This window comes from Taudactylus pleione, unplaced genomic scaffold (genome assembly GCF_031769625.1).
Source record: "Taudactylus pleione unplaced genomic scaffold, aTauple2 ptg000016l, whole genome shotgun sequence".
Taxonomy (NCBI): Eukaryota; Metazoa; Chordata; class Amphibia; order Anura; family Myobatrachidae; genus Taudactylus; species Taudactylus pleione.
The window spans coordinates 51853483-51860132 of record NW_028284418.1 but is presented as its reverse complement, the minus strand read 5'-3'; positions in this window follow the sequence as shown (position 1 = coordinate 51860132).

Genomic DNA, 6650 nt, shown 5'->3' with positions numbered 1-6650 from the left:
TCTCAGAGACGGTGTACTAACAACTGATGTTTTTTGTTATATTTGTGGAAAAAATATAGTGTTGCAAAAGAAAGAAAAAATATAACTGTATTAGTAAAACAAGCAAATCAGGCTTATTTTGGACGTCACATAAGCCAGCAAGACAAGATTTGGGTGCATCACAAAGTTTGTAAAACCTGCGTGGAATCACTCCGCAATTGGACTAAAGGTGATCGAAAATGACTTAATTTCAGCATACCTATGATGTGGTGTGAGCCAAAAGATCACTTGAGTGACTGCTATTTTTGTACTGTAAATGTGAAGGGTATGAATTGATTTAAGAAATGCAAATGGGAATACCCAAGTATGAATTCTGCAAAACAACCGATACCACATAGAGAAGATTTACCTGTGCCATCATTCAGTTTTTTGTGCGAAGTTGAATATAATGATGTGGAAATGTTGATTTCATCCAGTGCAAGCGACAACACAGATGAAAGTGCGTTTGAAGAAAGTTCCTCTACTCCAAAACAAATTTTTTCGAAAGGAACTAAACGATTTAATTTGCAACTTGAATTTATCGAAAAAAAGAGCTGAGCTTTTAGCATCCAGACTTCAAGAAAAGCACTGTCTTGAGCCGGATGTTACTATAACGTCGTATTGAAATAGAGAGCAAGCCATACTGCCGTTCTTTAGCCAAGATAACAATCTTGTGTATTGCAACCACATTCTGGAACTTCTCCAGATGATGGACTTGCCAGAATATCGAGCAGAAGACTGGCGGCTCTTTTTTGCATAGCTCTAAAAGAAGCTTAAAATGCTGCACAATGGGAATAAAATTGCGTTGATTCCTAACTGTCATTCAACAAAACTTAAAGAACAGTATGAAAATATCAAGTTAGTCTTAGAAAAAATTGCTTATTCTCAGCATCAGTGGTCTATTTGTGTCGATTTAAAAATGGTAAACTTTCTTCTTGGGCAGCAAAGTGGATATACTAAGTATCCTTGTCACATATGCTTATGGGATAGTCGTGAAAAACAAAAGCACTGGCAGCAAACCGTATGGTCTCCAAGAGAAGTTATAACTATAGGAGAAGCCAACATCATTCATGAGCCCTTAATTAACAGGAAAAAAATCATACTGCCGCCTCTCCATATCAAACTGGGTTTAATGAAACCATTTGTAAAAGCATTGGACAACTGTAGCGATTGTTTCAGGTAGCTTTGTAGAACATTTAATCTCTTACTATTGAAAAATTAAAGGCAGCAATTTGATGGCCCACAGATACGGAAACTGGTGAAGGATCCAAATTTTACCACATCTATGACTAAAACCGAATCTGAAGCATGGCTGAGTTATGTGTCTGTCATTCAAACATTTTTAGGCAATCACAAGGCAGACAACTATCATGAATTAGTCCACAACATGCAAAAATGTTTCGAGAAAGTAGGTGCCAACATGAGTATTAAAGTCTATTTTTTGTACAGCCATTTAGATCACTTCCCGTCCCATCTAGGAGATTTAAGCGAAGAACAGGGTGAACGGTTCCACCAGGATATTGAGGTAATGGAAGAAAGATATCAAGGAAGGTGGGATCGTCACATGATGGCCTATTACTGTTGGAGTCTGCAGAGGGACTGCCAGCAACAAGAATACAAAAGAATATCCTACAAAAAACGGTTCTCATAGCTTCCTAACACTTATGTATGTAATTATCCTGTGTCTTTTTATAACATTTTACGAATCAAATTTAATCAGAATAAAAAAAAAATCTTTTTAGCATTGTTTAAATTTTTTTCATAAATATTACAGACATATTCATATCTCCAAAACTAGAGCCAATTGAAAAATAAGCATGGCATATTCATCATCAGGAGCACAAAATTAATCGAAATCGACTCTTAAATCCCTGGAAACAGATTGTTCCCCAGTGTTATTTATGAGACGTTAATAATGTACTCAGGCTATGATCTCCACTGACCCTGTCCTGCACATGATATGCAGGCTAGTTCTGAAGGGGTTATTTGGCATTTTGGTGCCACTGATTGCACGTGATGAAATGGGGATGTAGTTGGCATTCCGGCAGTCAGAATCCCAATGCCGGAATCCAGACGGCAGTCTGAATCTCTTCCCAACTGCTGACATCCCAGGGGTTTAGGCTGCGGAAGGGAGGGTTAGGGTAAGGGTTAGTATACTTACAAAATTCTGTCGGTATTCTGACTGTCGGCATCCTGATCCCAATCGGATGAGATGATGTGTGCACACACCCATGCTTGTGATGTCAATGTGAATGGGCTAAGCAGCAGTGACAAAGTCATACAAAAAACATTCTAAGTTGGAACAATGATTAGGATGAACCTGCCTTAGGCATTCTGGTCAGAAACAAAAGTAATCAAGCGCTTCTGAAGTATAATAAACCGCTTTCATAAACCAAAATAGTTTCAATATAACTGTAGAATACAAAGCGCTGTGTAAAAAAATGTATATGAGTATGGTGGGTTTAAAAATAAAATGTGGTCAATAAATAAATTAAATCAAATTAATGTAATGTGAAATAAACATGAATATAAAGGATCTGCGGAGATATATTCAGAAAACATGCATATACTGAGATGTTTATAGCCCTTTCAGTGAGAACCATGGTGATTCTTTCTCCCGTGTTAGCGGCAAAGTATAGTGGGGATATCTGTCCCTACCGACAAGACGAGGCTGAAGTTAGCTCCTTATTCGGCCAGCTTCTTATTCACTTCTTATTCATTTTACAGCTTCTTATTCACTTCTTATTCATTTTACAGCTTCTTATTCACTTCTTATTCATTTTACAGCTTCTTATTCAGAACATGTTATAGGAACACATTTAAATCAAATGAATCACTAAGCTTACATTGTATAAACAAAATATGGTATCTGTTACACAAATCTCAATTGTATTTTGCTTGGTCCACAAAGCTTTTGGGCATGAAATAGGTTGGTAAAGTGGGCACAGCGACCAGATAATCTATATTTGAAGGTGTAGTTGTGCAAGGGTTAAATAGCATTGGGAAACAAATTTGACACTTGGAATCCACAGAGGGGGGTCACTTACATACAACCCACTCCCAATTGGCCTTGCCCACAGGGCCGTAGCTAGGGTAGTGTGGCCGGTGCCATCGCACAGGGCACCACAGGGCAGGGGGCGCTGTTTGGGCCTGTCAAATTTCTGTTAATTATCATTCTTGCTTGTAGCTTCCTCTTATTTCATCCTCAGCATCTCCTGGCCTCTCCTATCTCTTCCCTGGACCTTCCCCATGAAGCCATGGCCCTTTTTTGGGTGCATTATGTCCCATTAAAAAATGGGGGGGCACCAATGCTCTTTCTGGCACAGGGCACCAAAAAGTTTAGTTACGGCTCTGCTTGCCCAACAAGGTTTTGGGCATGAAATAGGGTGGTAAAGTGGGCACAGGCACCAATTTATATATTTGAATAAGTTGCTGTAGTTGTTCAAGGGTTAAATAGCCGTGGGCAACAAATTTGACACTTGGAATCCACAGAGAGGGGTCACTTACATATGACCCATTTGCAATTGGCCTTGCCCAACAAGGTTTTGGGCATGAAATAGGTGGTAAAGTGGGCATAGGGACCAGATTTTCCATATTTGAAAAAGTAGCTGTAGTTGTGCAAGGGTTAAATAGCCTTGGGCAACAAATTTGACACTTGAAATCCACAGAGAGGGGTCACTTACATATATATAGAAAATCTGGTCACTATGCCACCCTATTTCATGCCCAAAACCTTGTTGTTGGGCAAGGCCAACTGCGAGTGGGTTATATGTAAGTGACCCCCCACTGTGGATTCAAAGTGTCAAATTTGTTGCCCAAGGCTATTTAACCCTTGCACAACTATACTACTTATTCATATATAGAAAATCTGGTCCTTGTGCCCACTTTACCACCCTATTTCATGCCTAAAACCTTGTTGGGCAAGGCCAATTGCAAATTGGTCATATGTAAGTGACCCCCCTCTGTGGATTCCAAGTGTCACATTTGTTGCCCACGGCTATTTAATCCTTGCACAACTACAGCTAATTATTAAATTATAGAAAATCTGGTGTCTGTGCCCATTTTACCACCCTATTTCATGCCCAAAACCTTTGTGGGCCAAGCAAAATACAATTGAATTTTGTGTAATAGACATTCTATTTTGTTTATACAAGGTAAACTTAAGGACTCAATTTGATTTAAATATTTTAATATAACATTTTCTGAATAAGAAGCTGGAAAATGAATAAGATGTGAATAAGAAGCTAACTTCAGCCTCATACGGACAAGTCCCTTGTTGACGGTCAGCCTGGATTCCCGGAGCGTCTCTTCACCATGATCGCCGGGACCAAAGTAACGGCTCCTTCGGCGCACGCCATGCCTATTTAGAATATAAGGGGGGACGCCAGTCCCTTACTTTGCCAGGGGCACTCGGGCCCCCTACATACACCCCTGATCTAAGGCTTAGTAAACAAACCCTTAATCTGATTCATACAGTCTGAACATGTGTGTTTGTGTAGTAGGGGTAGTCTATAAACTCTACTGACCATGGACTGATGTGAATGTTCATATTTTCTCTAACAGTGCCAAATAATACTGTAGTAATATATTATAAAATAAAACCTATATACATCTCATTGATACCTTATATTATTTTACCGTTAAAGGAGAGTTTTGCTTTAATATAACCACATCGTCCAATCTGTTACAATTCTCCCAGGTAAAAATGTGGGAACAATCTGGTCCTGGGCCGCGCACTCTTTCTTCACCTGTCATTATCATCAAACATCGCTGCTGTAATTATTACTTAGAGCCGTATTCAATTTGAGCGGACCCGCAATACTTTGTCGCCTCCCCGGACTTTTCGCCTACTTCGTCTGTTTTGCAGGCGGAAAAGTATCGCGCTCGTGCCCGCGTATCGACGTATTCAATTTGAAAGTAGGCGAGAACGGGACCTGGCAAAACTTAAACAAGCAGAAAGTACTATCAGATTTGGGGAAATCAGCCTGACACCCCCCAAAAGATGCTCTGACATGGGGGTAAGCTATGGTACCCCCCGATTTGGCTTGCTGAAGGTATTTGGAGTTTTTAAACGGGCTCAATAGCTGCTAAATAGTGTTTTTGTATATGTGGTGCAGAATAGTATTCAGGAGTTTTTTTGCAGAAAATAACTTATCCCAGCAAATTTGGGGTACTTGAAATTGGGGGGCCAGCATATTTTAAAGTTGCTAAAGTTAAGTTTAAAAAATCGTGAAAAATCCACCTGCCGCAAGCCCCTGCAATGAAAAAAACAGCTGGGGCATATTTGGGGACCCCCCAAAGTCAAGTTCGCTAGTTTTTAACTTTGTCCCCCATTTTTTTTTTCGCTCCCAAAATCAAAGTGATATTTTTGGGTGTTCTTAAGTCTTTTTTTTATTTTTTGACACAGTTTACCTTTGGAGGACTGTCTGAAGGCTGCACGGGGGTTCCCGCAACGTTGCACCCCAAAACCCCAATTCTGCACTTTTTTTAGCCTGCTATTCATAGGCGAAACTTTTCCGCCTATTACATTGCATTGACTTTCCACCTAGGCGAAAAGTCCTTCAAATTGAATACAGAGTAAAATCAAAACAGGCGAAAATGACGTAATCGGCGAAAAGTTTCCACCCAAAACACGCGAAGACGGCTTTTCGCCTCAAATTGAATACGGGCCTTAGAGGGGTATTCAATATGAAACGTAAACTTTGCCGTCTATGCATGTCGAAGTTTTGCCGCACATCGGAGCTTTTGCCGGCGAAAAAGTATCGCGCGTGCCCCCAATTATACCCGTATTCAATATGAAATCGTCGAAAACGACACCCGGCGAATGTGAAATCAGCAAAAACTTTGCTGATTTTTGGGGAAATGACCCTAACACCCCCAAAAAGATGCTCTGACATGGGGGATCACTCTGGATACCCCCGATTAGCCCTGCTGAAGGTTTTTGGGGTCTTTAAACGGGCTCAATAGCTGCTATTTTGGGGATTTGGGAAGGTGGTGAAGAATAGTATTTAGAAGTTTTTTTGGCTGAAAATAAGTAGTCCCAGCAAATTTGGGGTACTTGAAAATGGGGGTGAGCATATTTAAAAGTTGCTAAAGTGAAGTTTTAAAAAACTTGAAAAATCCACCTGCCGCAAACACTTGCAATGAAAAAAACACCTGGGGGCACACTTGGGAACCCCCTAGATTGTAGTTCGCTAGTTTTTAACTTTGTACCCCCCCAAAAAAAAATTTCGCCCCCAAAATGAAAATGCTTTTTTTGGGGTCTTCTGAGGTATTTTTTTACATTTTTTTGACACAGTTTACCTTTGGGGGACTGTCTGAAGGTTGCAGGGTGGTTTCCGAAATGTTGCACCCCAAAACCCCAATTCTGCACTTTTTTTCGCCACCCATTCCTTGGTGATACTTTTTCGCAGGGTCGAATGCAATATACTTTTTGCATCGGCGAAAAGTTTTCAAATTAAATACGGTGTGAAAGTAAAAGCGGCGAAAATTACGTCATCCGAGCGAAAACATCGCAGAAACTGCGTTTTCGCTCCATATTGAATACCCCTATTAGAGGGGTATTGAATATGAAACGTAAACTTCGCTGTCGAAGTTTACGTTTCATATCGGAGTTTTTACCTGCGTTAAAG